Source organism: Staurois parvus, unplaced genomic scaffold (assembly GCF_062004578.1).
Source record: "Staurois parvus isolate SC_StPar_1 unplaced genomic scaffold, SC_StPar_1.0 ptg001634l, whole genome shotgun sequence".
Classification (NCBI taxonomy): domain Eukaryota; kingdom Metazoa; phylum Chordata; class Amphibia; order Anura; family Ranidae; genus Staurois; species Staurois parvus.
In genome coordinates this window covers 212,677-237,500 of record NW_028319430.1, presented here as the reverse complement: position 1 = coordinate 237,500, position 24,824 = coordinate 212,677, and the positions used below count along the sequence as shown (strand labels likewise).

The 24,824-nt window shown below is 50.5% G+C and overlaps 1 long non-coding RNA gene across 1 annotated transcript in view; it reads right to left on the bottom strand.

Moving 5' to 3' along the window:
* The window catches only part of LOC149434982 (uncharacterized), a 28,705-nt gene extending 17,755 nt beyond the window's left edge, over positions 1-10,950 (bottom strand). Inside the window, exons 1-3 of the long non-coding RNA XR_016308583.1 lie at positions 10,819-10,950; positions 6,378-6,475; positions 5,014-5,088 (exon numbers count right to left, since the gene is read on the bottom strand). This is a non-coding gene — a long non-coding RNA (uncharacterized LOC149434982). The remainder of the gene's footprint in view (positions 1-5,013; positions 5,089-6,377; positions 6,476-10,818) is intronic.
* Between the last annotated feature and the right edge of the window lie 13,874 nt (positions 10,951-24,824).

Sequence of the window (24,824 nt, the reverse complement as noted above, 5' to 3'; positions counted from 1 at the left end):
AATCCCCCGTGGATGTCGAGGTGTGTTTAGGATCATTATCCATTTGTAGAAGCCATCCTCTCTTTAACTTCAGCTTTTTCACACATGGCATCAAGTTACCATCCAAAATTTGCTGTAATTTTATTGAATCCATTTTTCCTTCTACTCGTGAGCTGTTCCCTGTGCCACTGGCTGCAACACAACCCCAAAGCATGATTGATCCAACCCCATGCTTCACAGTTGGACAGAGGTTCTTTTCATTCAATTCTGTGCCCCTTCTTCTCCAAACGTACCTTTGCTCACTCCGGCCAAAAAGTTCCATTTTAACCTCATCGGTCCACAGAACTTGTTTCAAAAATGCATCAGGCTTGTCTATATGTTCATTTGCAAAGTTCAAACGATGATTTTTGTGGTGAGGACGTAGAAGAGGTTTTCTTCTGATGACTCTTCCATGAAGACCATATTTGTACAAGTATCTCTTTATAGTGAAATAGTGACCACAACTCCAGTGTCTGCCAGATCTTTCTGGAGGGATCGTGCAGTCAAACGTGGGTTTTGAATTGTTTTTCTCACAATCCTGCGAGCTGTTCTGTCTGATATTTTCTTGGTCTTCCAGATGTTGCTTTAACTTCCACTATTCCTGATGACTGCCATTTCTTAATTACATTCCGAACAGAGGATATTGACATCTGAAAACGCTTTGCTATCTTCTTATAGCCTTCTCCAGCTTTGTGAGCGTCAACTATTTTCAGTTTCAGTTTTCTAGACAACTGCTTAGAAGAAGCCATGGTGCTGATTGTTGGGGCAAGGTCAGATGAGTCTGGGCATTTAAAACCTTTGAGATTGACATCACCTGGTCTTCCCAGACGATGATTGAGAACAATCCATGACACTGGCAGGTCTCAGCTTGGCAAAGGGGGCAGTGCATGCTATAAATTCTGCAGGGTGCCCAAACTTTTGTAGACGCCATTTTTTTGTTTTCTGTTATTTTGAAAGTGTAAATGATGGAAATAAAATCTAACTTTTGTTGACATATTATAAGAATGTCTAATCTGTAATTTGATGCCTTTTGGAGATTTTTCCATCTTTCCTTGGCTTCTTTATGCACATTATTACAAATTTTTAGCTGGGGTGCCCAAACTTTCGATCCCCATTGTATATATATTTAGATGTTATAAATATATAACCCCTCGCCCTCCAGAGGATTCCCTCCCCCCCCCTTCCTGACCAGGCAATTTTTACCGTTACAGCGCTGCGTTAATTTAACTGACCATTGCGCGGTCATGCAACGCTGCACCCAAATGAAATTTACGTCCTTTTTTTCCCACAAATAGAAATTTCTTTCGGTGGTATCTGAATGACTGTGTGTGTTTTATTTTTTGTGCTATAAACAAAAAAAGACCGGCAATTTTGAAAAAAAGAAAATATTTTTTGCTATAAAAAACATGTCCAGAAAAAACATAACCACTTTGTACCGGCGCTTCCCGACCCTTTAATCACTTCCAGTCCGAACACTTCCCCCCCTTCCAGTCCGGACACTTTCCCCCCTTTCCATTCCGGACGCTTTCCCCCCCTTCCAGTCCGAACACTTCCCCCCCTTCCAGTCCGGACACTTTCCCCCCTTTCCAGTCCGGACACTTTCCCCCCCTTCCAGTCCAGACACTTTCCCCCCCCTTCCAGTCCAGACACTTTCCCCCCCTTCCAGTCCAGACACTTTCCCCCCCTTCCAGTCCAGACACTTTCCCCCCCTTCCAGTCCGGACACTTTCCCCCCCTTCCAGTCCGTACACTTTCCCCCCCTTCCAGTCCAGACACTTTCCCCCCCTTCCAGTCCGGACACTTTCCCCCCCTTCCAGTCCAGACACTTTCCCCCCCTTCCAGTCCGGACACTTTCCCCCCCTTCCAGTCCGGACACTTTCCCCCCCTTCCAGTCCGGACACTTTCCCCCCCTTCCAGTCCAGACACTTTCCCCCCCTTCCAGTCCGGACACTTTCACCCCCTTCCAGTCCGGACACTTTCACCCCCTTCCAGTCCGGACGCTTTCACCCCCTTCCATTCTGGACGCTTTCACCCCCTTCCATTCCGGACGCTTTCCCCCCCTTCCATTCCGGACGCTTTCACCCCCTTCCAGTCCGGACGCTTTCACCCCCTTCCAGTCCGGACGCTTTCCCCCCCTTCCAGTCCGGACGCTTTCACCCCCTTCCAGTCCGGACGCTTTCACCCCCTTCCAGTCCGGACGCTTTCACCCCCTTCCAGTCCGGACGCTTTCCCCCCCTTCCAGTCCAGACACTTTCCCCCCCTTCCAGTCCGGACACTTTCCCCCCCTTCCAGTCCGGACACTTCCCCCCCCCTTCCAGTCCGGACACTTTCACCCCCTTCCAGTCCGGACACTTTCACCCCCTTCCAGTCCGGACGCTTTCACCCCCTTCCATTCTGGACGCTTTCACCCCCTTCCATTCCGGACGCTTTCCCCCCCTTCCATTCCGGACGCTTTCACCCCCTTCCAGTCCGGACGCTTTCACCCCCTTCCAGTCCGGACGCTTTCCCCCCCTTCCAGTCCGGACGCTTTCACCCCCTTCCAGTCCGGACGCTTTCACCCCCTTCCAGTCCGGACGCTTTCACCCCCTTCCAGTCCGGACGCTTTCCCCCCCTTCCAGTCCGGACACTTTCCTCCCCTTCCAGTCCGGATACTTTCCCCCCCTTCCAGTCCGGACACTTTCACCCCCTTCCAGTCCGGACACTTCCCCCCCCCCCCCTCCTTGCCCCCCAGGCCAATTTTCAGCTTTAGCGCTATCACACTTTGAATGACAATTGCGCGGTCATGCAACACTGTACCCATATGAATTTTTTTGCATTTTTTTGAGACAGATAAAGCTTTATTTTGGTGGTATTTATTCACCGCTGGGATTTTTATTTTTTTTGCTATGTAAATGAAAAAGTCCAAAAAATTTGAAAAAAAGTGTTTTTCTTACAAAAATTTTGCAAATAAATAATATTTCATCATAAATCTCGGCCAAAATTTATTCAGTTATCTTTTTAGTAAAAAAAAAAAAAAAAACCCAAATTAGTTTATAACCAAAAATTATAATTTTTAAACATTTTTATTTTATTTTTTATTATTATTTTTTTTTTCTATCTACTGTCCCCCTAGGAGTACACTGTCACCATGGTGACACTGTCCTACTTGTCGGGGGTGAGGAAGATTTTTTTTTTTTTACACTGATTGCTTTTACACCCATAAAGGCTGTAAGAGGAATCATTTCTCCTTCTCTCTGGCTGCATTCCTGCAGCCATTGAGAACTACTGTGTGAGCTGTGATTGGTCACAGCTTGTCACATGGTACAAGGCTGTTGTGAATAGCCCTGTACCATGTGACCTCTGTGATCATTCACAGATTTCACACGTAGCAGGCAATGTTGTCAGAAGTGACATCTTGATTACTACTGTTCATGTGATCACTGATTGGCCAATCAGTGATCACATGATCGGGACTTCGCAGAGAGGTCCCGTCCGACGATCGGTGTTCCACTGTGTCCTGTGTCCCAGGGAGCGCGCACAAGCAGGGGGCTGGGAGGTCGATTATAAATGTCCACCCGCCCCTGCACTGCCACCCTCTGGCCGTTAATATACAACGTCCGGACGGGGGGTGGTTATGAGTTTCAGAAGCCGGGAGGCGTTTTAGGGTCATGTGACCGCCGTGATTCGCCGTCATGGCGGTCACATGTTCGGAAAAGGTCCCGATCGAAAGGGGAAATCGGGACCTTTCCGTGAGTCGCGGACACGTGTTGGGAGTGTGCAGGACGCGCGCTCTCAGCACATATGTATTTTCTAATTGAACGCAGATATGCTGCCACTCGGCGTCAAGGGGTTAAAAATAAAATTTCATCATAAATTTCGTCCAAAATGTATTCTGCTCCGTGTCTTCGCTGAAAAAAAATCCCGATACCTGTAAATTAATTGGTTTACGTAAAGTTATAGCGTCTACAAATGGCGGGATAGATACTGGAAATTTTTTTTTTTGTATACTAGTAATGGTCGGCGAATCAGCGACTTATAGCGGGACTGCAGTTGGCATTCTGAAATGAGGGGGGATCTAGCTTGGTGTCACTGACATCCCCAGTGGCACCAATACAGTGATCAGTGCTAATAAAAAACACTGACACTGTACTAATGGCACTGGGCAGGAAGGGGCTAACATGAGGAGTGATCAAAGGGTTAACTGTGTGCTGGGTTACCAGTTAGACATGCTGTGCAGAGACATACAAAGCAGCATGTCCTTGCTGACAGGGGAGAGACCTGTGTTGTTTGCATACAGACCTTTCTCCTGTCAGCTTTCCCCAACAATCACCTAGTGCCAGATGGGACTCGCCAGCCGGGATCCGGTGATTGACATTTGTAGCAGCCAATAGTGATGCAGGTAGGGCAGCACAAGAGCGCCCCCTACCCGGAAATAAAAGTCACGTATGTATACGTGATTTTGTGCAGCCCTGCCACCCTGTAGCAGTACTTCTACTATAGGGCGGCGGGGAAGCAGATAATATACATTTTTATATATATATATATGTATTAAAAATCCACTGCTAAAGATAAAACCAATTCAGCAAATAAAATATACCGCCTCCGGGTCTCCTGAGGAAGTCCCGCATCACAGGGACGAAACGCGCTGAGGTCACGGGGCACACCCCTTAGGCTCATGGGCGTGGAGTGTACGCCAGCCTGTGGTGGTATTTCCAGCCTCTCTGGCACACGCCAACAGGACTTTGTAACCCCCCCAAACACGGTCAGTGAGGAAGGCCTTCACCCCTGGTGCCAGGAGCGGGTGAGGCGGCATTCGTTCTTTCAGAAGTGAGGTGCGGACTGCTGACCGTCTCCGCGGTGCAGCTGAGCCCGGAGCTATTGGCTGGCATGAGATCCCAGTGGACGGCGCTACATGTGACTTCACTGATGATTGGGTCAGTACACAACACCCAACTCCAGGGTATTAGCACCCCCTCTTCCCACCCCCATCACCCCCTCAAATGCCCATTGCACTTACCTGGAGCTGCAGTCACATGACCGTCCTCTCTTCTGTTTATTTCTTGGGGTCCTTCTTCAGGTGTCCATGCAACGCCTGAATATTTAAAAAAAAAATGTGTTTAATAAACATTCTGTCCCTTGTCCCGCCCCCTTCATCCATTTGATTTCAGTTCTTTCGATCGTGGAGGCCCAGCATCATCTCACCCTTTTTTCCCCATCCTGAACGTCCCTAGCCCCGCCCCTTTCATTAACTGGATTTCAGTTCTTTTAAATCACGGAGGCCCAGCATCATCTCACACTTTCCTCCCCATCCTGAACGTCCCTGGCCCCGCCCCTTTCATTAATTGCATTTCAGTTCTTTCAATCCTGGGGGCTCGGTGTCATCTCACCCTTTCCTCCCCATCCTGTCCCTGGCCCCGCCCCCTTCATCCATTTGATTTCAGTTCTTTCGATCATTTTGTGATATGTTACACCCTGAATATGGGTGTAACATGTTACAAGAGGCAAACTTATCCTTGAAGGTACACACCACCACATAGACCCCGGCACCACACAGACCCCCGCACCACACAGACCCCAGCACCACACAGACCCCCGCACCACACAGACCCCGGCACAACACAGACCCCCGCACCACACAGACCCCCGCACCACACAGACCCCGGCACAACACAGACCCCCGCACCACACACACCCCGGCACAACACAGACCCCCGCACCACACACACCCCGGCACCACACACACCCCGGCACCACACTGAACCCGGCACCACACAGACCCCGGCACCACACAGACCCCGGCACCACACAGACCCCGGCACCACACAGACCCCCGCACCACACAGACCCCCGCACAACACAGACCCCGGCACAACACAGAACCCCGCACCACACACACCCCAGCACCACACAGACCCCGGCACCACACTGACCCCGGCACCACACAGACCCCGCCACCACACAGACCCCGCCACCACACAGACCCCCGCCACCACACAGACCCCCGCCACCACACAGACCCCCGCCACCACACAGACCCCGGCACCACACAGAACCCGGCACCACACAGAACCCGGCACCACACAGACCTCGGCACCACACAGACCCCCGCACCACACACAGACCCCCGCACCACACACAGACCCCCGCACCACACACAGACCCCGGCACCACACAGACCCCGGCACCACACAGACCCCGGCACGGCACCACACAGACCCCGGCACCGCACAGACCCCGGCACCGCACAGACCCCTGGCACCACACAGACCCCAGCACCACACAGACCCCTGGCACCGCACAACCCCCGGCACCACACAGACCCCGCGGCTGAACCCTCCTCTTCAGAGCATAGACAGTGTCTCACATCTCACACGCACTCACATGTCTGCTGCAGTGGAGGCCGAATGTCCGCACCCGGAAGTGTGCGCACAGCTGGAACGCATGCTGCTGCCTAACAGAACGCAGGGCAGGTGGTGACCCTGGAAGTCAACCAGAGAAAATACAATTAAATTGAAAAAAAAAATGACATATACATTATCTATCTCTCATATATATATATATTATTTGTTGACAGATAGATGGAGAGAAAGATATATATATATACTGTAGAGAGAGAGATATATATATATACAGGTGAAACTCGAAAAATGAGAATATGGTGCAAAAGTTCATTGATTTCAGTGCAGCAACTTAAAGGTGACACTAATATATGAGACTCATTACATGCAAAGCAAGATAGTTCCAGCCGTGATTTGTCATCATTGTGATGATTATGGCTTACAGCTCATGAAAACCCCAAATCCACAATCTCAGAAAATGAGAATATTCCATGCAATCAATAAAACACGGATTGTACATAGAACAATATCGGACTGCTGAAAAGTAGAAGCTGCATATGTACTCAGTACTTGGTTGGGGCCCCTTTTGCAGCAATTACTGCCTCAATGCGGCGTGGCATGGAAGCTATCAGCCTGTGGCACTGCTGAGGTGTTATGGAAGACCAGGATGCTTCAATAGCGGCCTTCAGATCTTCTGCATTGTTCGCTCTCATGTCTCTCATCTTTCTCTTGGCAATGCCCCATAGATTCTCTATGGGGTTCAGGTCAGGTGAGTTTGCTGGCCAATCAAGCACAGTAATCCTAGGGTCATTGAACCAAGTTTTGGTGCTTTTGACAGTGTGGGCGGAGCCAAGTCCTGCTGGAAAATGAAGTCAGCATCCCCATAAAGCTCGTCTGTGGAAGGAAGCATGAAGTGCTCCAAAATCTCCTGGTAGACGGCTGCGCTGACCCTGGACTTAATGAAGCACAGTGGACCAACACCAGCAGATGACATGGCTCCCCAAATCAACACAGACTGTGGAAGCTTCACACTGGACTTCAAGCATCTTGCAGTGTGTGCCTCTCCATTCTTCCTCCATACTCGGGGTCCTTGGGCCTCTCCATTCTTCCTCCATGCTCGGGGTCCTTGGGCCTCTCCATTCTTCCTCCATACTCGGGGTCCTTGGGCCTCTCCATTCTTCCTCCATACTCGGGGTCCTTGTGCCTCTCCATTCTTCCTCCATACTCGGGGCCCTTGGGCCTCTCCATTCTTCCTCCATACTCGGGGTCCTTGGGCCTCTCCATTCTTCCTCCATACTCGGGGTCCTTGGGCCTCTCCATTCTTCCTCCATACTCGGGGTCCTTGGGCCTCTCCATTCTTCCTCCATACTCGAGGTCCTTGGGCCTCTCCATTCTTCCTCCATACTCGGGGTCCTTGGGCCTCTCCATTCTTCCTCCATACTCGGGGTCCTTGGGCCTCTCCATTCTTCCTCCATACTAGGGGTCCTTGGGCCTCTCCATTCTTCCTCCATACTCGGGGTCCTTGGGCCTCTCCATTCTTCCTCCATACTCGGGGTCCTTGGGCCTCTCCATTCTTCCTCCATACTCGGGGCCCTTGGGCCTCTCCATTCTTCCTCCATACTCGGGGCCCTTGGGCCTCTCCATTCTTCCTCCATACTCGGGGCCCTTGGGCCTCTCCATTCTTCCTCCATACTCGGGGCCCTTGGGCCTCTAAATTCTTCCTCCATACTCGGGGCCCTTGGGCCTCTCCATTCTTCCTCCATACTCTGGGTCCTTGGGCCTCTCCATTCTTCCTCCATACTCGGGGCCCTTGGGCCTCTCCATTCTTCCTCCATACTTGGGGTCCTCGGGTCTCTCCATTCTTCCTCCATACTCGGAGTCCTTGGGCCTCTCCATTCTTCCTCCATACTCGGGGTCCTCGGGCCTCTCCATTCTTCCTCCATACTCGGGGTCCTCGGGCCTCTCCATTCTTCCTCCATACTCGGGGTCCTTGTGCCTCTCCATTCTTCCTCCATACTCGGGGTCCTCGGGCCTCTCCATTCTTCCTCCATACTCGGGGTCCTTGGGCCTCTCCATTCTTCCTCCATATTTGGGGTCCTTGGGCCTCTCCATTCTTCCTCCATACTCGGGGTACTTGGTTTCCAAATGAGATGCAAAAGTTGCTCTCATCAGAAAAGAGGACTTTGGACCGCTGAGCAGCAGACCAGGTCTGTTTTTCTTTAGCTCAGGTAAGACGCTTCTGACGTTGTTTGTTGTTCAGGAGCGGCTTGACAAGAGGAATACGACATTTGAAGCCCATGTCCAGGATCCGTCTGTGTGTGGTGGCTCTTGATGCACTGACTCCAGCCTCAGTCCACTCCTTGTGAAAGTCCCCAACGCTTTTGATTGGCCTTTTCCTGACAATCCTCTCCAGGCTGCGGTCATCCCTGCTGCTTGTGCACCTTTTTCTTCCACACTTTTCCCTTCCACATAACTTTCTATTAATGTGCTTTGATACAGCACTTTGGGAACATCCAACTTCTTCTGCAATTCCCTTTTGAGGCTTTCCCTCCTTATGGAGGGTGTCAGTGATGGTGTCAGGTCAGCAGTCTTTCCCATGATTGTGATTCCTACTGAACCAGACTGAGAGACCATTTAAAGGCTCAGGAACCCTTTGCAGGTGTTATGGCTGAATGAGCTGATTAGAGTGGGACACTTTGAGCCGAGATTATTCCACCTTTTCACAATATTCTCATTTTCTGAGATTGTGGATTTGGGGTTTTCATGAGCTGTAAGCCATAATCATCACAATGATGACAAATCACGGCTTGAACTATCTTGCTTTGCATGGAATGAGTCTCATATATTAGTTTCACCTTTTAAGTTGCTGCACTGTGTCATGGAAATTTTGTATTGTTGGTCGAACTTTAAATGTGTCATATATGAGTGTTATTCATATGTCTCTCGTGTGGCTTAATTAAAGCTCTGAAGGCTGCAATTGGGCCATGCGCATGTACAATGTATGTATTACAGTACTCAGCTCGGTAATGGATGAGATGGCAGATCTGCGCTTATAGACCGGCGTGTATACCACCACGGCATTCGATGCGAATGCCGCTGGCAGTAGACCGCGGGCCTGTATCCACATATCAGCAGCATAGTACCACATGGACTTCATAACGCAAGGCGCCAAGCGGTACGAACTCCGCGTGTAGGCTTATGCATATCTTACAACCCATTACCAATCTGAACTGTATCTTGGATGGATGTGTTTTAATAAAGATCGTATCGGGCCCATCCAGGTACAGACTGATGTTTAGCGTAGGGGATGCTTGTACAGAGAATTTACATACCAATAGGAGCTAGTAGGACAGGAAGTTTGCTGACCTCAGAAGGCTCATGGGGGGGGAAGGGGAGGAAGTCTGCTGACCTCAGAAGGCTCATGGGGGAGGACCAGTGATAGATAATAGGAAAGGCTATGCTCCAATCGGAATGTATATCCCGTGTATAGGCACTCCCCATTGCATTGTTCGGTGGGAGGGGATTGACTTTATTCATGTGGGGGGCGTGTCTGCTTGTAATAAAACCGGGGGCTGAGTCTGAAACCGGCCCTTATGTGAATTGCAACACCAACCTTAGAGTGTCGTGTGATCATTCTAGGGTAACAGAGCTCCACCACCACATTTCAACAGAAGCTAAAGTAGCTGGATGGGCAGGAATCGTGTGGTTTAGCTGCAGTCGTGGTAAGCGAGATTCGCACAGCTTTATGGGGGATTTCTGCGCATCCAACTGCGAGTACTCACGGTAAGGAGAAATTCGTTAAAGCGAATTTCCAAGACAGTTGGTAGAAGATAGTCAGCTCACCGTGAGCTCCACAATACAAATGCAGTGCAGAGGGTGTATGAACACCGTACCCCCCCCCCCAGGTCCCTCTGTACTTACTTCTGGCCATCCTTAGTTGTCAGGGTTTCTTCAGCAGGTCCAGTGGTCAGGGAATTGGAAATATCCGCTCTTTTCTGTGCAGCGCTCACAAGACGGACCAGATAGACTCCCTGTGACAGCGCCGAGCAATCAGAATCCATCTGCTCCTTCCAGGAAGTGCTGCCCAGAGAATCCCTGGACTACTGGGTCACCTGTGGGAGCCCTGACAGCTCCCACCCCAAAGGTAAGTACAGCAGGTATCGGGGGATGGGAGGGGGGGTTGTACACCTTTACATTTATCCTTTAAAGTTGAAGTAACATTTGATAAACATTTACTGGACGTACACTATCCGGGGGCACTCTCATCCTTGGACACTTTTCTGGGGACCCTCAGGGATACCCCACATTACAGAGCTGCTTCTCTTCATTAAATCTGTTTTCCCATTTGGGATCCAGGCCTCCTAACACGCTATTAGTAATACAGAGAAGAACTGGCCGGGGCTGACAACACTGCTTGGGATTTCAGTGCAGCAGAGACAGTGTTGTCAGCTCAGTGATGAAGGGCATTCCCCATGTGAACTCACCATTGGCTGTCAGAGAAGACAGGGGGCACGCCATCATCCCTTCGGCTACACTGGGATCTGTCGCCCTCTTCTGAACGCCCCCTTTTATTAATGTTGGGGGGTCAGCAAGGAATGTGTCCGGGAATATTTCCTGATCTTCTAGAAGAGTAAAACGGATGGTTAGTTCACAATGGTGACCCATCAGAATCACAAACCAAATCATCACAACTCAAAGAAACCTTTTCCCAGCATAGAAGATACAAATGCAAACTGACAGCCAGAGAAATATTCTCCAACAATAGAAGTTCACCTTAAAAAACAATGAAATAAATAAATAAATGCCGTGTTTTGCAGGTAAAAAAAATGTGTATTTATAATTGTTTTATTAGCAGCTTGTAAAGCATTGCATCCGCCATCCGTCCTGATTACCCCGGTAAAGGTGATCCAGGGGGTTCCAAACATGGGGGGGGGGGGGGTACAGCCATGGTGGGGGGGGTGTACAGCCATGGTGGGGGGGGGTGTACAGCGATGATGGTGGGGGGTGTACAGCGATGATGGGGGGGTGTACAGCGATGATGGGGGGGTGTACAGCGATGATGGTGGGGGGGGTGTACAGCGATGATGGTGGGGGAGGGTGTACAGCGGTGATGGGGGGGTATAGCGATGATGGTGGGGTATAGCGATGATGGGGGGGTATAGCAGTGATGGGGGGGGGGTACAGCGATGATGGGGGGGGGTACAGCGATGATGGGGGGGTATAGTGATGATGGGGGGGTATAGTGATGATGGGGGGGGTATAGTGATGATGGGGGGGTATAGCGATGATGGGGGGGTTATAGCGATGATGGGGGGGTATAGAAATGATGGGGGGGTATAGCGATGATGGGGGGGGTATAGTGATGATGGGGGGGTATAGTGATGATGGGGGGGGTATAGAAATGATGGTTAATGATAACAATAAGTGTGACTATCAGAGGAGTTATGACGATGTATCACTATAACATTATATATGATTACACATCTTATTACCCATAATAATAATGGGGGCTGACCCCCCCCCCCCCCCCCAGTGTCTCCCTTCCCCCAGCACTTCTCCTTCCCGGCCACCCCGGGGCGCAGCTTCCCCAACTTCCCCTCCAGACACCATGAAAACACCGATCACTTCCTGCCTGGTCTCCATGGTGATGGGTCTTCCAGGAGGAAATCTATGGTGATGGGACACTACAGGAGGAGCTGAGTGTTGCTGCCCTCTAGCGGCTCCTGTGTGCATTACATCAGGGAAATGTCAGCACAGAGAATGGCCAGGAGATTTCTGTCATCCAAATACACAGAACAGCTTTATTGTATTATAATTATTGGGATTATTAATATTACACCCATTATTGTTTATATTACAATTCATATCAATCATTACAATCCTATTAATACAGTAAAATAAATAAAATGACATTATAACAACATTGTATGAATATAAACAGAGGCGTCTATATTATAAATACAGGGAAATGTTATCAATGTTATATAATAGGATCCAATCCAGATCTGCTCTACATCCCAACATCCAATCCAAAGCCACCTGGGCTGGATCCCAGATGAGCCAATCAGAGTAAAGCAGGCTGAACACAGGCTGCTGATTGGTCACAGATAAACCCCGCCCCCCTCTCACTGTGACTTTGCACTGTTAACAGACTGGATCCCAGATGAGCCAATCAGAGTAAAGCAGGCTGAACAGAGGCTGCTGATTGGTCACACATAAACTCCGCCCCCCTCACTGTGACTTTGCACTGTAAACAGACTGGATCCCAGATGAGCCAATCAGAGTAAAGCAGGCTGAACAGAGGCTGCTGATTGGTCCCACATAAACCCCGCCCCCCTCACTGTGGTCACATGACCTCCCTCACTGTCAGTCCTCAGTTGCTGTTTTCTCTCACCAGAGACAGCTGCTTCCTTACAGAGCTCCTGTTTTTTTTCTAAAAAAAAAAAAACAAAAATGTGCAGAATCTTTGCCGCGATTGTTATCCTGTTGCTCCCTTGGGGAGTACACAGGAAGGACATCAAAGACTCCACAAAGACCGGCATGGACAAGGACAATGATATGAAGATTATGGAGGAACAAAGAAATTTCATCAAAGACTCCCCAGATATCCGCATGGAGGGGGGGAGCATGAAGATGATGGAGGAACACCGATATTTCATCAAAGACTCCCCAGATATACGCATGGAGGAGGGGAGGACCATGAAGATGATGGAGGAACTGGAGCAGGAAAAGGTCAGAGAATTGGAAAATGAGTCCCCAGGACCCATCAGTTGGTTTTCACTACTGGCCACCATTCCATTCTGGTATAAGGGGACAGTCCTGATAAGTGTTCTCATTCTGAGGTACATCCTGCGCAGGAATCATCTGGCCACAATATTAGAACAATATTTGATGTTCCTGGAGCTGATTGAATTCTTTTATCAACTACTCGATGTCTGGTACAGCGAGGGGCCAACCTCAGAGAACACAGCCCCACCCATGCTTATAAATGCCACTGACTGCTACCAAAGGATGGTTGCTGAGCTCCAGTCAGTCTGGTCCAATGGGTGGGCAGCCTTAGGGAACACAGCCCCACCCATGCTTATAAATGCCACTGACTGCTACCAATGGATGTTTGCTGGGCTCCAGTCAGTCTGGTCCAATGGGTGGGCAGCCTTAGGGAACAGAATCCCACCCATGCTTATAAATGCCACTGACTGCTACCAATGGATGGTTGCTGGGCTCCAGTCAGTCTGGTCCAATGGGTGGGCGGCCTTAGGGAACACAGTGCTACCCATGCTTATAAATACTGTTGCTGAGCACCAATCAGAATGCTTGTTGGGACTTATCATCTTGCTGCTGGTAATGTTCCTAAAATATTTCAAGCCATTTCACCAATGGATCCAACCAACGAAAAGCAACATCAACCCACCGACGATTGACATCAATCTAACAATAGACATCACTATGGACCAGGCTGACTTTCGTACTCCCATCCTCACACCTCCTAGCAATGACGTCCGTGCTCACATAACGGATTTACTCCGGGAAATGAGGAGGAGCGAGCGAAACAAGCGGCTCAGGAACATTAACATCTTCCCATCAACAAGTGAAAGTGTGGACAGTGCTATGGAAGAGACTGACCTTCCCATTCCCAGCGTCCCACCTCCCAGGGATGACATCCGTGCTCACCTACGGGATCTATGCCGGCCAATGGGGAGGCGCAGGCCAACCAAGGAGTTCAGGCACCGCAAGCTCAATCTACCAGAGAGTGACCACATACCACCAAAAGATGAATATGCGGACAGTGCTACGGGAGATTCTGACTTTCCCATTCCCAGCGTCGCACCTCCCAGGGATCCCATCCGTGTTCATCCTTCCAGCACATCAACAAGAGGTTTACTCTTTCCAGCATTAGATAACACTTTACCATCAACGACTTCTGGCGTCTTTCCAACAAAAGACATGATCCTACGATCGAGTTCTGGCAATAGGCAAGAATGGACAACCATGACTGTCCATCCCAGTGTCCAATCCAGAGGTGAAATTCCTAGCGATACCACCTGTTTTATCCTACGGGATTTATGCCGGGCAATGAAGAGGCGCTGGCCAACCACAGAGTTCAGTTATGGCAAAATGTTCTCATCAATGAGTGACGTCATTCCACAGGACGATGATACCGTCCCATTACTGAGTGATGTCATTCCACAGGTTGATGATACCGTCCCATTACTGAGTGATGTCATTCCACAGGTTGATGATACCGTCCCATCAACGAGTGATGTCATTCCACAGGGTGATGATGCCGTCCCATCAACGCATGACATCATTCCTAAGAGATATTCTACCATGTCATCAATCAGTGACATCATCCAACCACCAAGCGATGACATTAGTTCTGGGACTGACCAACCGACTGGCCATCCCAGCGGTGCATCTCCTAGTGATGGCACCCGCTTTAATCCACGCAATTTATTCCAGCGAAAGAAGAAGCACAAGCGACCTAAGGTGAAAAATCTCAACAATCCCACCTCATACCAGGTCGCCGTCATCTTGTGCGGGAGACATCCAGTTATATGTCCAGCAGACTGTTTCATCTTCGACTGTGTCACCTCCTAAATATCGCAGCCGTATTCACCTATTGTCAGGGGTCGGGTGTTCTGCCGCGATACGCCGGGTGGCGCATGCACAGAACACCGACACGCTCTAGCCAGTGGGCCCTGGGCGATCGTGGCGGCGGCGACGGCCGCGCATGCGCACTCCCGATCGCGGACAGGCGCCTGGCACCAATGACAGCGCAGGGCGCGCTATTTAAACAGGACAGGAGGTATGTCTTATTATCCTGTTCCTGTCATCTGGTTTGTGAAGTTTCCTGTTGCCGACCTCTGCTTGATCCTGACCCTGCTGGTTGTCTCCTGCTTGACCCCTGGCTTGACCTGACCACTCTCCTGCCTGCTCCTCTGGTACCTCGCTGCCCGCACGTTGCTGAACCCGGCTCGTGACCCTGACCATTCTCTGCCTGCTCCTCCGGTACCTCGCTGCCCGCACGTTGCTGAACCCGGCTCGTGACCCTGACCACTCTCCTGCCTGCTCCTCTGGTACCTCGCTGCCCGCACGTTGCTGAACCCGGCTCGTGACCCTGACCATTCTCTGCCTGCTCCTCCGGTACCTCGCTGCCCGCACGTTGCTGAACCCGGCTCGTGACCCTGACCATTCTCTGCCTGCTCCTCCGGTACCTCGCTGCCCGCACGTTGCTGAACCCGGCTCGTGACCCTGACCCTTCTCTGCCTGCTCCTCCGGTACCTCGCTGCCCGCACGTTGCTGAACCCGGCTCGTGACCCTGACCATTCTCTGCCTGCTCCTCTGGTACCTCGCTGCCCGCACGTTGCTGAACCCGGCCTGCCTGACTACGCCTTACGTCACGCTGACTGTCCATCCATCCATCCCGCAAGGATCAGTCCCTGCTGCAAGGCCTACCAGCCTCTTCTCGTCAGGCTCTATTTCCCGCAACACCTCTGACGGTACTCTCTACCACTGCTGGACATACTCAGGGGTCGCGCCCTGGTCTCGGTCTGCTCCAAGTCCATCCCCACCATCAGGGGCCCTGGTGCATAAGCAGATTGGGACTTAGACCCCGCGTGCTGAGGAACCCCGCACTGTGGGCCACTAGAGATACCGTCAGGTGGTGTCTGACACCTATAGAATGTATTGCGGCTAAAGAAGAAGCGCGGGCCAACCGAAGAGGCCGGCCAGAAGACTCAGAGAGAACATTAGATACACAGATATGATGGGGGAGGGGTGACACCCCAATATAGAGAGAACATTGTATATACAGATATGGGGGAGGGGTGACACCCCAATATAGAGAGAACATTGTATATACAGATATGATGGGGGAGGGGAGACACCCCAATATAGAGAGAACATTGTATATACAGATATGATGGGGGGGGACACCCCAATATAGAGAGAACATTGTATATACAGATATGATGGGGGGGACACCCCAATATAGAGAGAACATTGTATATACAGATATGATGGGGGGGACACCCCAATATAGAGAGAACATTGTATATACAGATATGATGGGGGAGGGGAGACACCCCAATATAGAGAGAACATTGTATATACAGATATGATGGGGGAGGGGTGACACCCCAATATAGAGAGAACATTGTATACACAGATATGATGGGGGAGGGGAGACACCCCAATATAGAGAGAACATTGTATATACAGATATGATGGGGGAGGGGTGACACCCCAATATAGAGAGAACATTGTATACACAGATATGATGGGGGAGGGGAGACACCCCAATATAGAGAGAACATTGTATATACAGATATGATGGGGGGGGACACCCCAATATAGAGAGAACATTGTATATACAGATATGATGGGGGGGGCCCAATATAGAGAGAACATTGTATATACAGATATGATGGGGGAGGGGTGACACCCCAATATAGAGAGAACATTGTATATACAGATATGATGGGGGAGGGGTGACACCCCACTATAGAGAGAACATTGTATATACAGATATGATGGGGGAGGGGTGACACCCCAATATAGAGAGAACATTGTATATACAGATATGATGGGGGAGGGGTGACACCCCAATATAGAGAGAGCATTGTATATACAGATATGATGGGGGGGGACACCCCAATATAGAGAGAACATTGTATATACAGATATGATGGGGGAGGGGAGACACCCCAATATAGAGAGAACATTGTATATACAGATATGATGGGGGAGGGGAGACACCCCAATATAGAGAGAACATTGTATATACAGATATGATGGGGGGGGGGACACCCCAATATAGAGAGAACATTGTATATATGTCTTCTGATGGTGGACGTCTCTTTGGTGCCTTCAGCCAGGTGCGATGTAACACACACGTCATCCCGCAATTCTCATGCGTCTTGCCATGCGACAATTGCAGCAACATCACACTGCATTCGGGGCGCCATGTTGATGGTGAACGTCTCTTTGGTGCCTCTTCAGACATCTCCATAGAGGACGTCACTGGCAGGAAGGGTTCTCATTGGTCCCAGCAGAAAAGGCCTCAAGCTGGAAAGACTCCTCCCACTTCTGAAGCCAATCAGAGTTTCTTTCTTTTCTCCCAAGCTTCATCCTCCAAGAGCAGACCTAAGCCAGGGGCCCAGTTCAGTCACAATCCTGGGGCCCCTAATCCCCAAACCTGCAGACTAGTCCTATTAAACCTCCTGAAGGGATTTCCCTACTTTCTAAAGTGGGGTGACGTCTGTTGGCCTTTGGGGTCACCTGGTCAGCAGACATCTCAGAAGCTCAGGTAAGAGACGTGGTGTCCAGGGGCTACAGACTAGAGTTCATCTCCCTGCCCCCACCCCGCTTCGTGTTGTCCAACCTGCCGGTGTCCCCGCAGGGACTAGCGTTCCTCCATGCTGCTCCTGCAGATCAGCTGACCCAAGGAGATCTCCCCATTGGACCAACAGCAGAATAGTTCCCGGTTTTTAGGCCACATTCACAGGGGACATACCAACGTGTACCGCCGTGGGGGGCCGTGTTTATTTGCAGGGGATGTCCCGGTGTTCATGCACCCCTGTGCAGGCAGTTCCATTGATGTCAGTTGGGACGTAGTGGTAACATGGACACAGATGCTGATCCCAATCTGACATCCGTATGGATGCATGGCCCTGAACGCACACTATCTGTGTTCACAGCTGTTCACCCGCACAGATGTTACATTGGGAGCAGTGTCTGTATCCATGCAGCCGCTGCATCCCAACTGACATCAATGAACCTGCCTGCACAGGGATGCATGAACACCGGTACATCCCCCAAGTAAACACGGCCCCCCACGGCTGTACGGATTAGTACGCCCCCTGTGACCGGGGCCTTACTCCAACCTTTTCCCTGTTCTAAAGCCTCCCAGCCGGTTCACACTATGTGGTGCGGGACACTGCATGGAGTCTGCACAGGAATCACACCGCATTCCTCTGCGCATTCCATGCACATGTCTGTGCGCTGCGATTTGGGCCATACACTTCCTATGGCTCAAATCACATCGCATCCGCACCACAAAGGTGCAGGACTGTCTTTAGATCCGCACCTGAATCACATGGTATGGGTCTTCTCACCCATGTCATGTGATTTCTGGCAATCACATCGCGTCTTGCCATCTGTTTCGGGTGTCAATAATTTATTACTGACTCCCGCACCAGATCGCATGAACGTGATGCGATTGCAATGTGGTGCGGGAAACGTACAGGATTCGCAGCGTTTCCCGCACCTCATTGGTGTGAACCCGAGCTCAAGGAGGACATAGGCTGCATTCACTGGGGGGATTAGGGGCATACAGGGGATTCCTGGGGCTGGGATCACTGTGAACAGTGGGGGATGGGAAGTCTGTACAAAGCAATGACAGGCTGACAGGAGCCGCGACCATTCCCATGTATCCGCACATCCATCGGTCATCTACGGTTAGGGCCAGGATCGCTCATCCTTCCCTGACCACAGATGACCGATGGATGTGCGGATACATGGGAATGGTCCCGGCTCAGCCTGTCATTGCTTTGTACAGACTTCCCATCCCCCACTGTTCACAGTGATCCCAGCCCCAGGAATCCCCTGTATGCCCCCTAATCCCCCCAGTGAATGCAGCCTATGTCCTCCTTGAGGCTTTAGAACAAGGAAACGGTTGGAGTAAAAACCCGGAAACCTTTCTGCTGTTGGTCCAATGGGGAGATCTCCTTGGGTCAGCAGATCTGCAGGAGCAGCATGGAGGATCGCTAGTCCCTGCGGGGACACCGGCAGGTTGGACAACACGAAGCGGGGTGGGGGCAGGGAGATGAACTCTAGCCTGTAGCCCCTGGACACCACGTCTCTTACCTGAGCTTCTGAGATGTCTGCTGACCAGGTGACCCCAAAGGCCAACAGACGTCCCCCCACTTTAGGAAATGGGGACTTCCCTTCAGGAGGTTTTATAGGGCTTGTCTGAAGGTTTGGGGATTAGGGGCCCCAGGATTGTGACTGAACTGGGCCCCTGGCTTAGGTCTGGTCTTGGAGGATGAAGCTTGGGAGAAAAGAAAGGAACTCTGATTGGCTTCCGAAGTGGGAGGAGTCTTTCCAGCTGGAGGCCTTTTCTGCTGGGGCCAATGAGAACCCTTCCTGCCAGTGACGTCCTCTATGGAGATGTCTGAAGAGGCACCAAAGAGACGTTCACCATCAACATGGCGCCCCGAATGCAGTGTGATGTTGCTGCAATTGTCGCATGGCAAGACGCATGAGAATTGCGGGATGACGTGTGTGTTACATCGCACCTGGCTGAAGGCACCAAAGAGACGTCCACCATCAGAAGACATATATACAATGTTCTCTCTATATTGGGGTGTCACCCCTCACCCATCATATCTGTATATACAATGTTCTCTCTATATTGGGGTGTCACCCCTCCCCCATCATATCTGTATATACAATGTTCTCTCTATATTGGGGTGTCACCCCTCCCCCCATCATATCTGTATATACAATGTTCTCTCTATATTGGGGTGTCACCCCTCACCCATCATATCTGTATATACAATGTTCTCTCTATATTGGGGTGTCACCCCTCCCCCATCATATCTGTATATACAATGTTCTCTCTATATTGGGGTGTCACCCCTCCCCCATCATATCTGTATATACAATGTTCTCTCTATATTGGGGTGTCACCCCTCCCATCATATCTGTATATACAATGTTCTCTCTATATTGGGGTGTCACCCCCCCCCCATCATATCTGTATATACAATGTTCTCTCTATATTGGGGTGTCACCCCTCCCCATATCTGTATATACAATGTTCTCTCCATATTGGGGTGTCACCCCTCCCCCATCATATCTGTATATACAATGTTCTCTCTATATTGGGGTGTCACCCCCCCATCATATCTGTATATACAATGTTCTCTCTATATTGGGGTGTCACCCCTCCCCCATCATATCTGTATATACAATGTTCTCTCTATATTGGGGTGTCACCCCTCCCCCATCATATCTGTATATACAATGTTCTCTCTATATTGGGGTGTCACCCCTCCCCCATCATATCTGTATATACAATGTTCTCTCTATATTGGGGTGTCACCCCTCCCCCATCATATCTGTATATACAATGTTCTCTCTATATTGGGATGTCCCCCCTCCCCCATCATATCTGTATATACAATGTTCTCTCTATATTGGGATGTCCTCCCACGTTGGGAAATAGCGGCTTACCTTTAGGACTTTTAATTGAACTTGTCTGTAGGTTTGGGGATTAGGGGCCCCAGACTTGTGACTGAACTGGGCCCCTGGCTTAGGTCTGGCCTTGGAGGTTGAAGTCTCAGAGAAATGTCAGGAACGCTTCTTGGCTTCAGAAGTGGGAGGAGTCGTCATCCCAGCTTGAGGCCTTTTCTGCTGGGGCCAATGAGAACTCTGACTACCAGCGACGTCCTATATGAGGTTGTCTAAGGGTCAGGTTGGGGGCACAGAGGAGACCTTCACCATCAGAAGACATGAGCACGAAGCGTTCTTCACATGGCCGCTCCACAGACCAACATCTCACACAAAGAGTTCTCCTCATGTTCACAGACAGGACACTCATGTGGGAAATAAGATGGACGACATCCCCGAACCCGTCCACCCAATAATGTACAGCTGAAGACATCATCTCTAATCTCTACTGGACATCACTGATTTACCCCGCTCCGTGGGGGCGGGCCTTATACATCAGAGGCCAAAATATGGGCAGCACAGAGGCTTATTGGTTAGCCTTGCAGCACTGGGGTCCTTGGTTGAAATCCTGACCAGGACCCTATCTGCATGGAGTTTGCATGTTCTCCCTGTGCCTGCGTGGGTTTCCTCTGGGTACTCCGGTTTTCTCCCACATTCTAAAAACATGCAACCTCGTGTTGGTGGTGTAGTGGTTAGCATAGCCGCTTTCCAAGCAGCTGACCTGGGTTCGATTCCCAGCCAACGCAATATCCAAGATGGCTGCTTCGCCTCCTTAGTATTGACATGATAATATTAATAATAGAAAAAATATTTATAATGATAATTATCCGAATAATAATAGCAATAATAGGATTAGAAATGGAAAAAATATTTTTTTTTATTTGTAGGTGAGAAGCAAATACAATAAAACATAGAATTCTTTGATCCCTGTCTCCTTCAGCCACAGCTGATCATATGTCCAAGAAAAGGGCCAATCAGAGCAGCCTTTTACCATGTGGTCAGCTGTGCCCAATCACAGCCGATCAGTGTAAATCAGAAATGCTGGATATCGGCAGTCCTCTCCTCCCGCTCACAGCACATGAGGAGAGGAGAGCTGGGAAGCGGCATTTCTCAGAGGGGACAAATACACTGATCATCAGGGCACTTATCAGTGTAGCCCCATCAGTGCTTTGTATCGGTGCCATCAGTGCACGCTATCAGTGCTTATAAGTGTTGAATTTAAGGTCCCATCAGTGCATCATATTGGTGTAGCCTCAACACGGCCTCCTCATCAATACCCATCAGTGCTGACTATCAGTGTCTCCTCAGTGCTGGATGTCAGTACCCATCAGTCCCTCCAATAAATGCCCATCAGGGCCGCTTGTCTGTGCCCATCAGTGCCCAGCAGTGCCGTCTATCAGTTCTGCATATTGGTGCAGCCTCAACAGTGCCTCCTGATCAATACCCATCAGTGCTGACTATCAGTGCCTTCTCAGTGCTGGCTGTCAGTGCCCATCAGTCCCACCAATCAATGCCCATCAGTGCTGGCTCTCAGTGCCCATCAGTGCAGCCTCATCTGCACACATCATTGAAGGAGAAACATCACCTATTTACAAAACTTTAGAGAAAATATATATTTTTTTCATAATGTCTGGTCTTTCTTTTGTTTAGCACAAAATAACCCCCCTTCCCCCCCCCCCCCCAGTGATGATTAAATAGCAAAAAAAAGCTCTATTTGTCAAAAAAAAAGATATAAATTTAGTTTGGATGCAATGTTGCATGACCGTGCGATTGTTATTTAAAGTGTGACATCTGGCCTGGGCAGGAAGGGGGTAAAAGTGCCCGGTAGGCAAGTGGTTGATGTCACTTTAACTTCTTGCCGACCGCGCATAGCCGAATGTCGGCTGCACCGCGGCCGGCCAGTTCTGGGTGGGCGTCATATGACGTCCTCCCGTGATCGCGCTTCTCGCGCGCCCCCGGCGGCGCGCATCGGGTACTGTCAGTGACGGCTGTGTCCCTCGGACACAGCACATTAGGAAGAGGGGGGTGAACAGCCACTTACAGCTGCTGATTACATTTGTGGTCGCTCTTCATTGGACAGAGCGATCACAAATGTAAACACAGCAGGGTCATGGCTGGGTTTTCTCTCTCCTTTCCTCACACCAATACCGAGTGTGAGGAAAGGAGAGAGAATCAGTTCTTACAACTGTGAGTGTGATCTACAGTGCCCTGTCTGTGATCTACAGTGCCCTATCTGTGATCTACACTGCCCTGTCTGTGATCTACAGTGCCCTGTCTGTGATCTACAGTGCCCTGTCTGTGATCTACAGTGCCCTATCTGTGATCTACACTGCCCTGTCTGTGATCTACAGTGCCCTGTTTGTGATCTACAGTGCCCACCTGTGCTTTACAGTGCCCACCTGTGATCTACAGTGCCCATCAGTGCTATACAGTGCCCACCAGTGCTATACAGTGCCCATCAGTGCTCTACAGTGCCCGCCTGTGATCTACAGTGCCCATCAGTGCTCTACAGTGCCCACCTGTGATCAACAGTGCCCACCTGTGATCAACAGTGCCCATCAGTGCTCTACAGTGCCCACCTGTGATCTACAGTGCCCATCAGTGCTCTACAGTGCCCATCAGTGCTCTACAGTGCCCTGTGCTCTACAGTGACCATTTGCGATCTACAGTGCCCATCTTTGCTCATCAGTGCCCATCTGTGATCTACAGTGCCCATCTGTGATCTACAGTGCCCATCTGTACTCATCAGTGCCTGCCAGTGTGTATATCAGTGCCTGTGCCCGTCAGTGCCCATCTGTGCATGTCAGTGCCCACCAGTGAGTGCCCATCTGTCCTCATCAGTACCCGCCAGTGAGTGCACATCAGTGCCCATCAGTGCTCCTCGGTGCCTGTCAGTGCCCATCTGTGCTCATCAGTGCCCACCAGTGAATGCCCATCTGTGCTCATCTGTGCCTGCCAGTGTGTATATCAGTGCCCATCAGCGCTCATCTGTGCTCCTCGGTGCCCACCAGTGAGTACTCATCTGTGCCCGTCAGTGCTCATCGGTGCCCGTCGGTGCCCATCTGTGCATGTCAGTGCCCACCAGTGAGTGCCCATCTGTGCTCATCAGTACCCGCCAGTGAGTGCACATCAGTGCTCATCGGTGCCTGTCAGTGCTCATCAGTGCCCACCAGTGAGTGCCCATCTGTCCTCATCAGTGTCCACCAGTGAGTGCACATCAGTGCCCATCTGCTCATCGGTGCCTGTCAGTACCCATCTGTGCTCATCAGTGCCCACCAGTGAGTGCCCATCAGTGCTCAACTGTGCATATCGGTGCTCATCAGTGCCGATCTGTGCACATCAGTGCCCATCAGCAAGTGCTCATCAGTGCCCATTAGTGAGGGCTCATCAGTGTCCACCAGTGCTGCTTCATCACTGCAGCTTATCAGTGCTCATCAGTGCTGTCTCATCACTGCAACTTATCGGTGCTCATCAGTGTCCACCAGTGCTGCTTCATCACTGCAGCTTATCAGTGTACATCAGTGCCACTTATTCATACACATCAGTACCACCCTATCAGTGGATCCTCATTAGCACCCATCAGAGCACATCAGTGGCAGTTTATCAGTGCAGCCCATTATTGCACAGCAGTGCAACCTCATCAGTGTCCATTAGTGCAGCCTCATCAGCAGCACCCATCAGTGCACCCCCAACAGCGCACCCTCATCAGTGCTCAGCAGTGCACCCCTATAATCACCAACAAGTGCAGCCTCATCAGCACCCGTCAGTGCACTCTCATCAGTGCATCCCCATCAGCGCACCCTCATCAGGACCTAGCAGTGTACCCCCATCAGCACCCACAAGTGCAGCCTCATCAGCACCCATCAGTGCAGCCTCAACTGTCCCAGTATGTCCAAAAAATTATTTTCTTGCGAGGAGGCGTACCAAATTTTATCCATGACCGACGAGAGCAGCGGGGAGCTCTCAGAGCATGATTCTGATTTGGATTATGAGCGTGGTTCTGATTTGGAGTATGAGCCCGTTTTAAGCAGTGGATCTGTTACAGAATCATCATCGGAGGAGGAGGAAATTGTGCCCATCAAACGAAGGCGTTCTGGTGAGGAGCAGGCTACCAAAAGTAGCGCGGTAGCATCCACTAGCAGAGCAGTGGCTTCCACAAGAAATGGAGGACGTCAAGAAAGACCAGGTCCTAGTCAGGTGTTACCTCAGCCCCAAAGGGTTAGGACCCATGCCACTCTTCCATATGCCCTTCAAA